The sequence below is a fragment of the Protopterus annectens genome, chromosome 12.part0 (assembly GCF_019279795.1).
Source record: "Protopterus annectens isolate FY-2018-M chromosome 12.part0, PAN1.0, whole genome shotgun sequence".
Classification (NCBI taxonomy): domain Eukaryota; kingdom Metazoa; phylum Chordata; order Ceratodontiformes; family Protopteridae; genus Protopterus; species Protopterus annectens.
In genome coordinates, this window is record NC_056746.1 from 614,217,514 (window position 1) to 614,237,358 (window position 19,845).

Sequence of the window (19,845 nt, forward strand, 5' to 3'; positions counted from 1 at the left end):
CAAAAAAAAAAATCAATGAACAGCAATTTCAATATTTAAGCCATTCGAGATTCGTTCCTTTATCGTTCCTATATCCGATGTTGTGATATAGACCCCATAATGATGCTTGCATCATACTATTCAGTAATGACAGCTCTCTCTAATGCTTTACCAATGCACATTGCATGTGTACACCGACACGTGACAATGCTTACACAGTACATCAGTTTCTTATGTCTATTATAAAAGTTCACATTCTCAAAACTTGGATCATTAATACTCAGTTCATTAACCTCAAAAATCCTTATAATGTTACACCAAATGCTAGAGCTCAAAACAAGTGATTTCTTTGAAGTGGCAAGACCGTGCTCACCTATGCATCCAAATTTATGTATACCAATATAGTCCAAAAACAGTGCACAGAAACCATAAACACCTCTTACCTTCCAATACTCAGACTTGTGAGAGATGCACTTTTATCACCAAATTGGAAACGATCCACTCTCCAGCCAAGACCGGGCTAGCTGGTCAAGAGGAAATGTTCAACACCTGCACCACACCAAATGGAATGCATAGCCCTCCAGAACACCCACTATCACAGCTCTCACATGAAAACACAAACCACACACCCACCTTCATGGAGGCTCTCAATAAAAATTTACCCAAACAGCAGAAACCTCCAAGACAGAAATGCACTCGACCACCACAATGCCGCATAAACCGCAGGACACATAGCTCACCTCCACAGTGTGCCCCACAACCTAAGCCCCTAAAGCTAAACACCTTGTCCAATACACTAATCATAGGTGACTCAATAGTGAGGCACACAGATGTCCCACTCACTAGGTTGAATAAGGAGTAGGTAACAGTCAGGTGTCTATCAGGTGCCAGAATCCAACACATAACACATGCACTCAGGTCATTCCACAACAAGTACAAGTATGGCTCTGTCATTGTCCATGTGGGTGTGAATGACCTGAGATGCACCTCCCTGGACCATATGAAAAGAGGTATGGTGGAGCTTTCAGATTATGTGGCCCAGGCAGGTATGACACTAGCCCTGAGCAGTATCCTACTGTCACCCAGAATGATACCGCAGTACAAAGAAAAACTGATTGACTTCAACAATTGGCTGTTTCTGGTGTCATTCTAAGGGGATCCAGTGTCTGTCTGCTTGGGATGATATGATTGACAGACCTCAATTCTTTGCCAGAGATGGCCTGCATCTGTCGCCCCTGGCTTTCCGGGTACTGGCTAAGGTGCTTGCCACCCCTATAGTGCCTTTTTTAGGCAGTGTTCTGAAGACCAAATTACCACTGTAACAGGTATAAATAAATGCAATCTGAGGGTCATGCTGCTCAATGCTAGAAGTCTAAATCTGAAGATGTACTCACTCAAAGCACTTCTCAAAATGGAGAACATTGACATTTGTGCTGTAACGGAGACCTGGTTTAAAGAGGCAGAAAGCACTCCTGCGCTACCAGGCTATAACTCATTCCACACTTTTCGGCCTTGAAATATGAACCAAAGCTCCAAAGTGGTGGTGTTTCCTTATTCATAAAGGATATGCACACCTCCAGACTAGTAGCCCAGCATAACGCATCTGAGATACTTCAGGTACAACTAACATTGGGTAAGACAGTGATCCAGGTCACAGCCTGCTATAGGTCCCCAACCATGCCCCTAGACTCTCACTCCACTTTCCTAAGCACCCTGGAATCTATCAAAGTCCAACCCAACACTCTCTTACTAGGAGACTTCAGCTACCCCCTCCATCAACTTGGAAAACTACTCAAGCACCAATACACTGGCCCAATGCTTCCTGGAAGTCATCAATTCCAATGTCCTGGACCAGCTCATTCTGACCCCGACTAGAGGAAGAAACATCCCAGACCTGGTTATTACTAACATGGGCAAGAGTTGCTCTACACCAGTAGTTAGTCCCTCCCTAGTCAGATATGGCCATAAACTAATCACCGTGTAAATCCACATCTCCCCCCCTCCCCCCACAAAGGTAACCGCCTTGAAAAACTTCTCCAAAGCTGACTTTGGACTCCTAAAAACAGAGGTTGCTAACTTCACGGCACCCATGCCAATGGAAATTAGTTGCATGACTGCCGAATCATACATCAATGTAATGTATGATCATGTACACAAATGCCTGGAACTAGCTATACCCAAAAGAAGCAAGGCACTCTCCTACAAAATAAAAGGAAGCCAATCTGATGGTCCCCTGCCATTAATAAACTCTACAACAGAAGGAAGAAACTGTTGGAGGAAAGGGTGAAGTCCCAAGACTGGAAAAACTCCCTTATTAGCCTCAACAAAAAGTTGAGATCCCTCATCAAATTCTCTAAAGCCAGCTATGAAGACAGAATTGCGGCAGTCACTAAAAACAATCACAAAGCCTTCTATAGCTATATCAAGAGCCTCCACGGCAATACCCAGATTTGCTCTGTGCTACTGCACAATGGTACCTCCTTATACTCAGCCAACAGATATTGACAACATACTGGCAGACAGATTCAGTGCCAACTTTATTCAACTCTCCTCCCATAAAGGACCAACACAATACCGGAAGAATGCCAGGCACCCAGCATTACTGCAGCACAGGTTAAAGCTACATTGTCCAAGGCCAAGACTACAGCTTCCATGGGACCTGATAATATCTCTGGCTGTGTACTACATGAACTACAAAGCGAACTAGCACCACATCTGTGTGCCCTGTTCAATCAAAGTCTCACCTCAGGCTTTGTCCCTAACAAATTGCGCACTGCTACAGTAATCCCTCTCCATAAAAGGGGAGCGACTACAGACCCTGGGAATTATCACCCCATTAGCTTGATGAGTCTGATATGTAAAGCTATAGAGCGTATCATCATAGACCTGATTAACAAAGTTACAGAAACTCTCCAAACTCTAGGCCCCACACAAGTTGGCTTTGTGAAAGGGAGATCATGCCTGGTCAACCTGGTTGACTTCTTTGAGTAAGTCATAAGGGCTGTGGATGAAGGTAAGGCAGTGCATACAGCCTACCTCAATCTGGCCAAGGCCTTTGATACCATTCCTCACTCAGGAATTATTGATAAACTCACCAAACTAGGCATCAACCCCTATATCACTAGGTGGGTTGCAAATTTGTTCACACATAGAACACAGTGTGAAAGTAGCGGACTCCAGGTCAGACTGCTAACCAGTCACGAGTGGAGTTCCACAGGGTTCAGTCCTGGGTCCTCTCCCATTCGACATCTACTTCTCAGAAGTCCAGGCCAACACAAAGGGACTCTGTCTAGCCAAGTTCACAGATGACTGCAAGCTGGAAGCCATTATTAACTCCCCAAGTGATGCAGACATCCTACAGAAAGACCTCACTGAGACCAATGACTGGTGTTGAAACCATGGCCTCAAGTGTAAAAAAACTGTGTCGTCATCCTCTTTGGTAAAAACTCAGTTCCCACTAATTACCACATCAATGGGAGCCCACTGAACACTGAAGGTGTTATAAGCGATCTGAGGATGCAGGTTGACAGCAACCTCTCCTTCAGCCACCATATTACCACTGTGGTCAGAAAGTCCTTCTATGTGGAACATCTCATTACCAAGGGTTTTGCATCCAGGAAGAAAGAGGTCTTTGTCTCTCTCTACTCTTCCCTCATCAGAAAAATCATCGAGTATAATGCCCCATTTGACATGTACCTCACTAGATACCTGCAACAGCTGGAGAGGGCAAAGAGTACCTCAAAAAGAGGATCATAGGCATTAAACACATGCCCTACACGGACAGTCTCAAAAGACTCCAGCTATTTTCTGTCTGATATTGCCTACTTAGAGGCAATCTTTGCTTGACATACAAAGCCATGTCTGATCCAGCTCTGTTATAAATGCTACATCTAAAGAAATCCCACTCCCTCTGCACCAGAGACCTCAACTTCATTACCACAATCAACAGAACATGCTGGAGGGACAGGTTCATCACCCAGAGACTACCCATGCCCTGGAACAGACTTCCTATACATGTCAAGCAGAGCACCTCACTGACCCTCCTCAAGAGAAATCTTGATGAGTGGATGGGTAACAGAAAGTTCACCCCGAGGATCATTCCAGTGGCTCTACTTGATAGAGGCAGTGGGAGCTAACTTCGGGTGGCACGATGACAGGGAACTTCTATGGGCTAGGCTTGTAAAGGCTCCAGGGCCATTAGCCTAGTACACAACTATGAACCTCTTTTTTTGTGCTTGTGTGGTTGTTGTTGTTTGTCTTTCATCTTTTCCCATTTAGGGGTCACCACAGGGAACTCTGGTCCGCTAATGATTGGCAGTAGATTTTTACTGTGCCGAGTTGCTAGCTCGACATCCAACCTTCAACGAAGGCATGCCCATTCACGCATGTCTTTCAGAACACCACTCGACCGCAGGGAGGACATGCAGACTCCACACAGAAAGCACTCCCTGCACTCCAGCCGAAAATCGAACGGGAGAACCTTTTGCTGTGAGGCAACAACGCTACTGCTTCACCACCGCGGATCACTTTTTTGTGCTTGTTTGATGTTCATGATTTACTGTACTGAGGCTATGTGGTGAAGTCTAGTTTCTTTGCAACTGGTGACACCTTAGTAGGCTTTGATGTTTAATAATTGAGTGCACATCTGTCCAGCTGTTTATATATGGCTGGTCATACTCTGGTAGCATACAATGAGTGATTTAAATAATTTAATATGTAATTTTATATCCATATATCACTATACATATCTCTCTCTATATATATATATATATATATATATATATGTAAACACACACACACACACACACACACACACACACACACACACACACACACACACACACACACACACACACATAAACACACACACCTCAGTTTCTCTCTCTCTGGATGTATACACATACATACATATCTACCCATCCTCAGTCCTTCTTCTTCTGGCTTTTCCTGGTTAGGGATCGCCACAGCAGAACTCCGGTCTGCTAATGATTGGCAGCAGATTTTTATGGTGTCGAGTTGCCAGCCCAACGCCCAACTTTCAACTAAGGCATGCCCATTCACGCATGTCTTTCGAATGCCACTCGACCGCGGGGAGGACATGCAGACTCCACACAGAAGGCGCTCCAGCTGAGAATCGAACAGGAGTACCTCTTGCTGTGAGGCGACAATGCTACCGCTGCACCACCGTGGCTGTTCCAGGAAATAATTTCACTAAACCTGAGAAATGTTCACTACACACAAAAAATTTGCAAAACTTAGGAATGTTTTGGCAGACACCCATCCTCAATCCCCTTTTTCTAATTTTTGCACATGGGGTTTGGGTGTCTGGGTGTCTCATAAATAATGATGATCACATAGAGCTTATGTTCACATCTCCAGGTGGCTATCCCTGCCATGGTTGTTCTTCTGTACTGCCCCCAAACAAGTACTCTCACAGCTATAGGCAACTTAGAGCATCCAGTGCATATACTGTATATGTTTGGAATGAGAGAGGAAACCGGAACACCCCAAGAAAAACACATTTACACAGGAAGGACATGCAGATTCTGCACAGAAGGCACCATGTCTGAGATTCAAACAGGAAAACATCATGCTGTGAGGAGACACCGCTACTCAGTGTGTCACCTGTATGGTGTATGTCTACAGACAAACACATACACGGACACACATACGCACACACACACACACACACACACACACACACACACACACACACACACACACACACACACACACACACACATACACATACATACATATCTACCCACCCTCAGTCCTTCTTCTTCTGGCTTTTCCTGGTTAGGGATCGCCACAGCAGAACTCCGGTCTGCTAATGATTGGCAGCAGATTTTTATGGTGTCGAGTTGCCAGCCCAACGCCCAACTTTCAACTAAGGCATGCCCATTCACACACACACACACAGATACATACTCAATAAATGCATTCTATCATCAAATATGGAAGGCTCAAAAGAGCAAACAAAAAAGAGCAATTGTTTTAAATCAAAATTTGAAAAATTAAAAAAAATACTATTTTTGCGAGGAGGTAGCCCCTTGCAGCCTCACGTCCCCTGCTAACCATATATACCAACACTGAGATCACAAAAACAGCAGAGGAACGGCACATTTGAGACCCCACTGTACTGTGATCTCACACACACACACACACACACACACACACACACACACACACACACACACACACACACACACACACACACACACACACAGAGCAGGCTGACAAACAGTGAAAAATGTTTGTTCTTTTGAGCATTCAGTCTTACCAGCTGCAACCATACAGATTATATATGAATAGATTGGATTTTGGTGACTTGTTAGTGGAAGACAAGGGGTGGAACTCAGCTTTCCAGTTAGTGGCTTAGTTTCTCAGTTTAGCATCGTTTATTTATTTAACATTTGTTAACTGGGAGAATCTGACCTGGAACAAAGCCAATTTTCAGCAGAAGCCTGGGGAGAAAGGCTCCAGACAGGTCTTTGTAATGTGGGAGGAAACCGGAGCACCTGGAGGAAACCCACACAAACACAGGGAAGACATGCAGACTCCGCACAGAAGGCACCCCAGCCGAGAATCAAACCTGAGAACCTCTTGCTGGTTGGTGACAATGATACCGCTGCACCACTGCACCATCCATCATGAAGAAAGTGGCTGTGGAAATATTTTCTAAAATTTACACTTGTAGTGATTTACAATCTGTCTTTCAAGATTATGAGTCTGAGTTTTTCTTGTGGGTAATGCAAGATATTTGATGATATAATGGAAAGGAACCAATCATTGCTCATGAATCTGAGCAGTACTTGACTTACACTGTATAACAAAGTTGGTAGATTTTTGGCTGCCTGTACCTTCAATGGTGTTCTACTGAAATTATTTCCAGCTACCACTAGTATGAGACACCATGTGTTGTGTAATATTAGGGGCCAGGTGCACTCAAATGGTAAGAAGAACTAAAGAGACTGAAGAACAATGCATGGTATACCAGGAAATCCCACCCACCATCGTCAGTATCCTCAGTAGCTCAAGATTTCCATTGGTCCTTACAGGAATAGTGCTACTATGGGGAAAAGTGTGGCCAGAAATCAGGATCGAGAATATCGAAAAAGATTTGGGAGAAAAATAGCAGTCCTTCCATTTTCAATATATTAGACAGAGGTGGGGTTGAAGAGATGGGTAAGAATAAATAGTGAGACTAGGTACTACTCCTCTTCTGTGGCAGATGTACCAAGACCCCCTAATAAGCTTCACCTTTTTATGTTAGCCAATGAGCATCAAATCCTACTCATTAAAATATAATGAAGGGGCCTCAGGTAAGGTGAGTCTCTGCCAACAGTCCTAACCTCCTGGCAGGTCTATGTGCATCTCAAATGAAAACACCTGGACAGTAATTTCACTAGGGCAAAGATGAAGGCAGAGGTTAGATGGATTTTGACCATTCTGCTTGTATCAGAATTCTACTGTATCTTTGCAAACAAGATCTGTAGGGAATGCAGATTATAGAAGGGCACAATCTGCAAAACAGCGTCTGGAATATTTTCTAAAATAAATTAATAATGCTAATAAAACTAAATTTATATCATGTTTCATAAAAAAACCTTGTGTATTAAATATTTATAGTAGTATTAATAATATTAATAGCATATGTTCCAGGGATCTTGTGGGCCCTTCGTTTATATTAAGATCTTTACTTGCAAAAACCAGTAATAACTTAGTACTAAACAAGGCAATTAAAATATATCTTTCTGATATAACTCGTATGAAAACTGTACATGAAGCACAGTGAGTGAAAGATGCTAGACTAACTGTTCCAGCCGTATGTACCTGCACAATAAAAACAGCCTTTAATACAAACTGCTGAAATATGGCACTGCCCCAGCTTTCTGGAAATAAACATTAAGTTTGTTTCACAGGATTTCGCTCCATAATCTATAAGAAGTACCCAACTTTCAGCTGACAGCTGTTGTTCTACCTCACTTAAATTAAACTGTTAAGTCCTAATATGGACATTTCATCTTTTGTTTTAAGAAAACGTAATTATCAAAACATGTGTGAGGATGCAAGGGTTATCATTCATAAGCCAGAAAAATAATAAACAAAAAATATTGCTACATCACAAAGAAGAAAAAGATGAAATTATATAAAAAAATCACTTGTGTTTAATACAGCAATAGCCACAACCTGACATCTTAGCAAAAATACCTTCAAAGATTTGTTTGACTCAGGTTTGCATGTGGCTGTGTTGCCCAGCACTTGGCGACAATCATGCTTAACAAGGAATGAATTAACTGTCAAGCACAAGGTATAATGCACCTCTAATGATATGCAGGCTAGTAATGCTAATCTTAGAAATTATTAAAAAATCAAAACAATGCTTTAAATGTTTGGTGCAATATAGACAAATAATAAAGTGTGTTGTACAATAATATACAAGATGAGCTGCATTACTACCAATGCATGTGCAAATAAAATAAAATAAAATACATTTCATTTAATTATTGTACCAGGCAAAATGATATATCGTTAATAGTTTTCTAGTACAGCAAAACATTTTTGTAAATAAACATTAATTAAAATTAACCAGTTTCAGTTCTGACATTTGCATTATTAATAATTCAGGAAGCTGCAAACAGCTCAGACATGCTTGATCTCTTTCATGTCCATAAAATTGGTGATAACAGAAATACAGGACAATCAAGGACCTAAAATCTCTACCACAATATAAACAGGAATGTTGGTATGATAGATATCTCTCCCAAAGATTCCCCACTTCTGTAACAAATTCACATTTTCTGTAAAGGAAAGCATATCCCTCACTTACAGAAATGGATAGGAGGCCGGAAATGTATCCCCAGCATAGGATGGAAGGGGGGGGGGTAACTAGTTAGACAAACCAGTGGGGTTGCAATGGCTAGCCTTTAAAAGGCTTAAATAGAGTATCTCCTAGTGACAATCTATGAACTTATGAACCTATAAACTTATAACATTATTTTATAATAGCCTGTTCATGCTTCCTACATTTTTTACTGTATTTTCTGACTTTACTGGTCATGGTAGCAATTATTGAAATTCTGTGAGAGTAAAAATGTAAAGGTTTGTATCCAAAGGTGGAAACTTCCATAAAAGAATGCAGGGAGAAGTATTGTATCCTGTATCTAGTTGGGTAATAATTACCAAAGTTACAAGAAATGCTGAATGTGAGTCTCACTGTACCTCCACCCTCAGTTTAAGTGGATAATTCATTAATCTTTTTTGGGGGAACATGCAGCACAACCCATACAATTGGAGGAATTACATGGTTTAGTAAGCTCCCAGTAAGCACTACTAAACACCTTAAAAGTGAAGTGACCATACACTGTATAGTATAAATATTTTATTCTACAGTCCTTCACTTTTCTGATCTCAGTTATTATCAAATGTCATACATCCTGACCCCCCCCCATTCACTCATTTAATGAAGAATTGCTGAAAGTTATAGTTTGTTCTTGTGAATGTATAAAGGCATCTAACAGGTGGCCAACCTATTTATGAATTCATAATTATTTATGACCATCTATGCTCAGACACTATGAAACATTTCACTGTACTGTACTTTGTATTTCCAGTGTCATCTTTTATGGCGTGTCACATTTTGTCCACTTGTCAAACATTTTAATGCAGAAAGGATGACAGGTATAAATGTGAGCCCCTGTGAACGTGTTTTAAGAGGCACTATTCAGTGTACATCCATGGTATCTACTCAGTATGTAAGACTGTAAAATATAAATGAATGGATTCATATATGCTTTAGATTTCCTTTTCAAGTTTCATTAGGTGTGTACCTCTACATCCAGACTAAACACAATGTTGTCACCAAATGTAAAGAGAAAAATATGCATCCCTGCATTAAAATACCTTAAAATAAATTTAAATAGGAAAAGAAAATACAGTCTCATCTCCTAAATGGAGATCCAGAATACTAGAATTTGAAGAATAACAACAAAATCTGCATCACCACAAAGCACAATACATGTAATTAACAGCCTGTTCATGAAATAAAGCTGCCACTCTTCTCTGACACTGCTGTTTGTACATCTAATAGTTCCCTGAGGTACTGTAATAGCTTATTTACTGAATGGACTGTTTGTTTAAACAAAGTAAAATGTATTATTTTTTGTAGAAAACTGAAGATATGTTTCATAATGTGACGCATCTTGTACCTTTTTAGTACAGTGGAATATCAGCCCAAGAAGGGTACAACCAACCCAAGTGAAGTACTTTAAATTTCACTTTAGAAATGAACAGGAATTCAGAATGATTCAAACTCCCAGACAAATATAAAACAAAACCTGATTCCCTGACAGAAATCCTAAATACCTGATTGTCAAGAAAGGTATGTGACAGGTGGTGACTCCGTTTAAAACATGTATTTATAAATGCTACTAGTCTATACCTTTCAACAGTCCAGATTTTTGTATAATGTCCTGATTTTTGCCTCATATTTCTGGTCTGTTCCTCATATCTTTCAGAAAATGTATGCTAGCAGAAATGTTTTAAGTTAATGAACAATGTTTAAAATCTGTCCCTATTTTAGAGCCTTTGTCTTCCCATTATTTTAGGCTCTGTCCAGATTTCTTGAGCTAAGAGGTTGAAAGGTATGTGATGTTCAGTGCTCAATCCCTCTGGTATGTAAAGTATTGAATTCTCCTGTGGTGTTTCTAGCCTCAGATTTAAGCAGATGTCAAATGTTAAGCCCACTTCTCAAACAAGAAAGGCTAAAATATACTTTAAATCCACATGAATGTTTGTTAACGGCGCTCCACTTGTACATACAACAGGAGTTTCTACCCAAGAGCTATGTTGTGACCAAACGAGAAGTGAAAAAGATATGTGACAGCAGATTAAAATATAGACTTACCTTAAATGGATTATAACAGAGGAAAATACAGTGCTTGTTCCAATATGAAGCTCTAAAATAGAAGATCTCAGGCAAAACAAAATTGCTTTTTCTGCAAACTCTACTTGCTGTGATACTCGTCACCATCAGATGTGGTTCTGATCTCTCAAAGATTTGTATTCTAGAACTACATGAAACTTGATCCTCTGTGATGTCAGTAACGTGTCACCATGATCTCAGCTGATGGTATATAACTTACTGTGTAATACTACATATATATAGATATATATTTTCAAAATGGGCTACAAGGAGAACAAATCCCCACTTGACAGTCAGTGTTCCAAATTAATAAACAAAATCACCTAAGTATGACAAGAAACCCATAAAGCTTAATAGTTTACTTGAAGCCACCATATGCTTTCCACTTGCTAACTGCAGCTCTCCAAAAATTAAAAAAAAAATGAATTGAAGAATGCCAAGAGAAAAACATCTAAAAATGTACATGCACAGTAAAACAGTAATCATAGCAGACATGAGCACAGCAGCAGTTGCCAGGTGTGATACTAGCTGCTGTGAGACCGAGACACATGTTTCCTTCAACCACAGTTGCTGTAGTCTGTTTTAGCAATGTGGTTAAAGTCCACATGTTTGTCTAAATCATGGCAGCTAGTACATATGGGATTGCTTGATAGATAAAACAAAAAGCAGAGGGCATTACATTTTGTGTGTGTGTGTGTGTGGGGGGTGTTTGTGAATGTGTGCATGTGTGTGCATGCATGTGTTGGTGTATGTGTGTGTGTATTTATTTGTGCCTGCATACATATATCTGTGTGTCTTCATGTGCGTACATGTTTGTGTGTGTGTGAGAGTGTGTATGTGTGCACGTGTGTGTGTGTGTGTGTGTGTGTGTGTGTGTGTGTGTGTGTGTGTGTGTGTGTGTGTGTGTGTGTGTGTGTGTGTGTGTGTGTGTGTGTGTGTGTGTGTGTGCGTGTGTTGAGCAAAGAGTACAAATTATCTGTTAATTGGTTATATAACTTTTATATTTTGAATACAAAACAGTTCCATCAAGAACAATTAATTATACAAGTGGTCATTAGTAGTCAAAAGTGTGCTTGCTGATCAAACACCATATCTGTGTGCTCACTGTAAAATAAACATATCAAAATAGAAACAAGTCCAGCTGACTGCTACACTACAGACACTGGACTTCTCGTATGTCCAGTAGTATAACTCAGAAGAAATTTAGAGAACATCTCTTTTCTACTCGCATTTTATCCTCTGTTCCCTCATAAGACTTCATTTTTTGTGGTAAATCACTAAATGCTGCATACATTAATGAATATAAACCAACTTTTATACCTCCCAGACTTCAGAAATGATATATGGATGCAAAACATCCCCTAATATTAACTTCTAATGTAAATTACATTAAACATCATAAACTGTCCAATCCTGCCATTTCCTTTCATTAATTTAATATTCAAAAACTTGCACACAGCTTGGTCGAGCCAGTCAGAGTTTTCAATATAAACTAAGTTCTTTGTTCATGGAGATAAGTTGAGAATTTTAACTGTTTAAAAAAAATACTAGTGAACGTCTCAATGGAGCAGAATTATACAATATTATATATTCATAAAATGCAACTGTCACACCTCTCAATGTCGAGAGCACCAGTTCTGACATCTGACCTCATTTAATGACTTCAGCTTCAATGATTTAACAGAAAGCCACATCTTTTGCAAAACCAACAGTATAAGCAACATCTGAACATTCAGTGAAAAATCTAAGCAGTACATAGGTAAAGAATAATTGAATATCTTTAAAATAAAAGAAATGGAGAGCAATGTACATTGTTGACATAGAGAAACCAAAGTACATGCGTTGGATGCCCTAGACTACCAGGAGCTAGCGAAAGAGCACTAAAGTCTTTTTATATAATGACTATTTAGAAAAGTTAAGTTTCTTAAATAATATCATTGTATAATAACAAAAAATCCACTCCTGAATGCGAGGAATGCAGGATTTTCCCATGGATGGCTTGTTTAATCACTTTTTTCTTCACCCTCAAGATCAAACCATGCCAATAATGGATAAATCCTGCATTACCCACACACAGTCAATAATTATTTCTAAAATATCCTTCACCACTTTTAAACAATAAGCAGAGGAATTATTTTATATTAAACATTTAAATAAATAATATACATTTGCTACAAATGCAGAGAAGGTGAATGAGAACAAATTACTGTGGTTCAGGCAGATGTGCAGGAAAGCAGACAATGATTTGGTGAAGAAGATTTGAGAGAAACAGGAAGAAGGCAAGATTAAATGAAAATGTTCAGCCAAGAGATGGATGGATTACATGAGAGAAGACCTGAGACAGTTAGGCACGACTATTAAAGAAGCTATGAGTGTGGCTTTGAACTCTGACAGTTAGAGACAATTGACACAACATCCTTACCTCATGTAGAAAAAAAATGAGGAAAATTAGAAAAAAAGGTGTTTGAGGATGCTACTACCAGAAGTGTTAAAAACATGATTAGACCATCTCTGAGGAGAGCATTCATTCTCAATGGATGTCTTGTTTGTGAAAATGTGCCTACACTACAAAGTCCGCTATCCATCTGCCCTGGCTAGCTGGTGAAAGTCTTCTTGGTCCCTGCTTCTGGGACAGGTCTTCAGGCCCCAGCTTTACCTTGCTTGTACCTCTTCTTCCCATCTACATCACTGATTAACTGGTCAGTCCATTTCTTTGTTATCAACTTCTTCTACCCAATGCCAAAGTTATACCCCACAAAATCTACGTCACAAGGCATCCACATTTTGAATCAGGTGGACTGCAAGTCCTGGGAAAAGCCTTTGCCTCATGAGGAGAAGAAAACCTCTGTCTCTATGTCTCTGTCCTTTTTATCAGCATTACAAGGGGTACAGGAAAAACAAGCCAGAACTTTTGTGTGCTGCTCTGACCTGCTTAAATACCTTCTGCCTCATGAATAACTCATATATACTTTTATTACAATGTTTTCTGTTTTATAAACATAGAGCATATGAGTGTTATTGAGAGCTGAATGAATGGAGTTTACAGACCTCTTGCTACAATTTTAGGGAAGTGTTAATAGGGACATCTAGACAGAGGTGTTAGGATGGATTTCAAGTACAATTATTTCAGGCATTGCTCCTGTGCAAGCTATGCTAGAAAATTGAACTGCATTATGTAAAATGAATTCAGCCATCATGCTACGACTTATAGGATCATAAGATCATAGGAAGTTACTAAGCTACTGGCCCTAAGGGCCTTATAAGCCTAGCCAAGTGTTTACCCATGTTTAGACAAGTCAGCACCCAAAGCCACTGTCCAGCAGGGACACAGGTGGAATCCCAGGGGTGCATTTTCTGTTTCCCATCCAGTTATCCAGGTTGCACTTGAAAAGGGATGATGAGGTGCTTTGCTTGACATGGAGAGGTTGTCTATTCCCCAGATGGGGGAGTCCCTAGGACACAAATCTGTCCCACCAACAAGTCCTATTGGTGTCACAGACAAGGCTGAGGTCGCGTGTGTGGGCTACTTGAGTGGAGTTTGACTTATGGATATGCAGCAGTCTCATCAAGGTGGGGTAAGAGATTGCTTTGTATGCCAGAAAGAGGTCACCTCTGAGGATTCGGTATGAAACTTAGTAGAAGGACAGGGGTTTTAGCCTATCTGTGTAGAGTAGATGTTTGAGGCACTGGATTCTTCTGGTGATGAACCTCTGTGGTCTATCCAGCTGTTGCATGCGCTTTGCGAGGTACATGACAAAGGGGCGTTGTACTCAATAATATGCCTTATAAGGGAAGAATACAGAGATGTCATGACCTCCTTCTCCCTGGATGAGATACCCTTGCTTATGCGGTGGGCCATGTAGAAAGCTTTTCATACAATGGAAGCAACTTGGTGGTGCCCAAATCCCTCACAAATGACTGCGTGCTTAGGAACTTGTTATTAATATGATAATATGTGGCGATGTCACTCTCCTCAAAGGGGATGATGATGCATTTTTTGGCATTCAGCTTGAGGTGCTGGTGTGTAAGTTGAGATAAGAAGAGTGTAACAGTGCTTTGTTTTGTCAGGCTGCTATGTGAACAAGACTGAAACATTGTATAGACTACCGAATGGCGCACTGTTACAGTCATCCCTCTCCCAAAGGAGGAGCGACTACAGACCCTAGGAACTATCGCCCCATTAACCTGAGTCTGATATGCAAAGCTATGGAATGCATCATCATGAACCTAGTAAACAAGGATATAGGGAATCTCCAAACTCTAGATCCCACACAGTTTGGTTTTGTGAAGGGTATATCATGTCTGCTCAAACTGGTCGACTTCTTTGAGTCAGACACCAGAGCTGTGGATGAAGGCAAGGTGGTTGATACAGCCTACGTTGATCTGGCCAAGGTATTTGATACCATTCCCCACTCAGGAATCATAGAAAAACTCAGTAAGCTAGGCATCAACCCCTATATCACTAGGTGTGTTGCAAATTGGCTCACAGATAGAACCCACAGTGTGAAAATAGCTGACTCCAAGTCAGACTCCCAACCAGTCATGAGTGGAGTCCCACAGGGTTCTGTCATGGGTCCTGTCCTGTTTGGTATCTACTTCTCTAAAGTCCAGGCCAACATAAAGGGACTTTGGCTGACAAAATTAGCAGATGATTAAAAGTTGGGCACTATTATTAACTCCTCAATTGATGTTGACATCCTACAGAAAGGCCCTCACTGAGATCAATGACTGGTGTCAGAACCATGGCCTTAAGCTCAAAGCCAAAACATATGTCATCATCCGCTTTGGGAAAACCTGGTTCCCATGAATTATCACATCGATGGTAGTCTATTGAACACATAAGGCAATATAAGAGATCTAGGAACACAGGTTGACAGCAACCTCTCTTTTGACCACCACACTGCCACTGTGGACAGAAGGTCCTTCTATGTGGCACATCTCTTTACTAAGGGTTTTCCATCCAGGAAGAAAGAGGTCATTGTCTCCATCTACTGTTCCCTCATTAGGCCAATCATCAAGTACAATGCCCCATTTGGCATGTACCTCAACAGACACCTGCAACAACTGGAGAAGCCACAAACGTACCTCACAAAGAGGATCCTAGGCCTTAAACACTTGTCCTATATGGACAGACTCATAAACCTCCAGCTATTCTCTGTCTCATATCGCCTACTTAGAGGTGATCTCTGCATGACTTACAAAACCATGTCTGACCCAGCTCTGTTAGAAATGCTACATCTAAAGAAATCCCAATCCCTCTGCACCACATGCTCCAGAGACCTCAAACTCATTACCACAGTCAACAGAACATGCTGGAGGGACAGGTTCATAACCCAGAAACTGCCCATGTTATGGAATAGACTTCCCATACATGTCAAGCAGAGCACCTCATTGGCCCTCTTCAAGAGAAATCTTGATGAGTGGATGGGAAATAGAAAATTCACCCCGGGATCTCTCCAGTGGCTCTACTTGACAGAGGCAATGGGAACTAAGGTTGGGTGGCATGATGCCAGGGTAATCCTATGGGCTAGGCTTGTAAAGGCTCCAGGGCCATTAGCCTAGTACACACCTATGAACCTATGATGGTGATGGTAGAGTAATGCTGAAACAAATGCAAATAGCTTATTAATTTATTTTTTGTTTAGCATTTGTTGACCAGGTTAGCCCACCAGGCTAGTGGCCTCTTTTCAGTAGAGACCTGAAGTGATATTTATACTATTAGTGGAAATATGTCAGAGCATTGGGGAACTTCTCCTACACCCTTTCGATAGGTGTCATAGAATCTTTTACATCCACCTATCATTAACCCCAGCAGATGGGACTTTGGTTTAACACTTAACAGAGAGTTCATTCTGTAAGAACAAAAGTTAAATAATAGAACTTCCAGGGATAAGTAGGTCGACTACCTTACTGAACATCATTGCTTGCATAGCTATGTATCTCATACACACACACACATACACACACACACACACACACACACACACACACACACACACACACACACACACACACACACACACACACACACACACACATGCACACACACACAAACACACACACACACACACACACACACACACACACACACACACACACACACACACACACACACAAGCACATGCATACACATGTGCGCGTGCACACACACACACACACACACACACACACACACACACGCACACAAACACAAATTTGCTTGATTTTTTTTCAAGAAACTGACAGTAACAAACTACACAGAAATTGTAATAAATATTTTAGTGGGCAATGAGTTTTAAAAGACTAGTCCACTTCCCTGGCTAGCAACACGGTCCTAAAAGCAATGGGCAACTATTAAGTAAAAAGTGATTTGCCAATGAAAATAATCATACATGTACACCATGGTATATGGTGCACCAACTACCAATCTAGCATTTCTCCCCATCTGCTAAATTTCCTGATTTACTATTTAAAAAAAAGCTTTAAAAGCTGGCATTTTTCCATATGTTGGTATTGCTGAGTGTAAAAAATGAACTTTAATCCCTGTGACATCAGCATAGGGAACCATCTTGTGCATCCATAGAATTTAATGATCACAGCATCTTGCTTACACAATGGTATGCCCATTAAAATGCATGAATGCACCTCACTGCATGCCACCTTAGGATAACCTAAACTGGTGTGGGTCATGTCCTTATTAAAAAGCTTACAAGGGTTTTTATTAAAATGTACTTCAAATATGTAAGCAGTAGCAGGCAGGAAAATACTTTTCAGGACTTGACTCCTCAGATACCGCTAAGTCGATATGAACATTGTCAAATCCCTTTAACTAACTTAGCCCTCATCACACTCCAGTTTGGATGTTGGCATCTTGACCAACACTTGGCTGAGGGTGTAAATATCAAACAGTGCCTTGTTAAACAAATTTAAATGCATTAGATGTTTTGACTTTCACACCAGTAATGCTGCATGTTGCATCACAGTCCTGTGGTAAGTAGCATTTGTTGCTTCATAAGAAGTTTTCCAGTTTGATTGTCAGTGATAGTGCCTTCTCTGCAAAGTTGATAGCTCCCTGTGGCTACACAAGTTTTTTCCTGGTTTTCCCATTTCCTCCCATATCCCAGATCATGTGGTAGGCAGATCAGAAAAAGTAAATGTCCGATAGGTGTGCATGCAGTGCCTCTGAAACAGGAAAAAAGCCCGGCAATCTATTTGGTTCGCTACTTGCCTAGTAAACGTTATGAATGGCAGTGGCTGTTCAAGAGGTCATTATAGCAGTCAAATGTGACTTGATGAGGATGGATGGATAGAATACTACATGCAAATGACCAAACTGTGGTCTATAAAAGTGTATGTTAATCTATACCCTATAAAACTTCTGTTAAAAGTTAACACTATGGAGGGTATACACATTTCTTTGAACATTCATGCAAATAAAATAAAACAAATTTAATCTGATCTCTGCACCATCATAAAATGTTTTGTTGTAACTGTTTCAGTTTTCTGGTACCATAAGTTATTTTTAACCAAGTATTATTTAACATTAATTGCTTTAAATATGAACTATCCACCTGTCATAGAAACACTGGTGGTCGAGAGGTTTTACTTCTAAAAGTTAATGTGGTGAGTTCAACTGCAATATGTTGTACTGTGCCAGCTGGCTGAGTGCTTTCTATAAGTTGATTGGTAAATATTAGTCTAGCTGCCCTTGTGCGGCCATTTTAAACATAGATATTTTTCCTCACAGGTGGAATTCAAACCTTGTTCCCTGTGTCTATGAGGTGAACACCTTAGCCATTATGCCAGCCCCAAAATCCCATTCTAAAGGATTTTTGATATTTTCTACTCTGATGTAGTAGTAGAGTTAGGTGTAGGCGGGACTGACCACCTGCAAAAAAAAAAAAAAAAAAAAAAAAAAAAAATCAATAAATAAATAAATAAATGATTTTTTTTGTGTGTGTTTCATATCACCATTTACAGTATTTGATTTTTGATAAACGTGATTCCAGAACCAGTAATTCTATCGCATGTAGGTAATTCCTTAATATGTAGTTGACCTTTAATGTTTTATGGGCATGCCTCTGTATACAGTATACATTTTGGATGTACAGTTTAAGATAGTACTGCTTGTTTTTAAAGTTTCTCAGCACTCCCAATTTTGATTTTTGCATTATTGATGACATTATGGCTGGGATTCATAGGTATGTACACTGTGCATCACTCTTGAGGATTCAGTCACCTACAGGTATGTTGCGATTCATGCTTCAAGGTATTACTACAGGGCAGACAGGTATATGCAGATCAGCAGATAATAACATGTAAATGAAGGATGCATAATCAAATTAGGACATACTGAGATGCACATTTATCCCTGTGAAAGAAAGTAACATCATAATTGTAAATAATAGAAAGTGCACAAGAAGTTATATTATATGTTATATATGTTATGTATATTATATTATATGTTATGTTATGTAGGTTACGTTATGTTATATGTTATGTTATATGCTATGTTAAGTTATGTATATTACTTTATGTTATTTTACTTTATGTTATGTTATGTTATATGGGCGCAAGGCACATGGGGCATTTTGGGGCTGGAAGAGGGAAAGTGCTTGGCACAGCAGCCTTTGTAAAGCACTGCCTACTTACCATAAATGTGGCTACTTCTAACTCTGTAGCACAATATGACGACAGTGGTGAGAATGAAAAAATGTACAGGCAGAGTACCATATAACACCAGCTCAATTCACAGCTTTTGCATGGAGAGAGACATTATGTGGGTACTAGTTGATATGTCCCATGCACAAAAGGGATTGGAAGAAATGTATGGACTCCCTGTACCAGGTGTGTGTAGCTATTACTATACTAGTTATATGGACCTTTAAGAGATTCTATACAGTGAGCATGTAAAAGGCCTCATTATGTGTATTGACACACCACTTGTGCACAGGTTCATA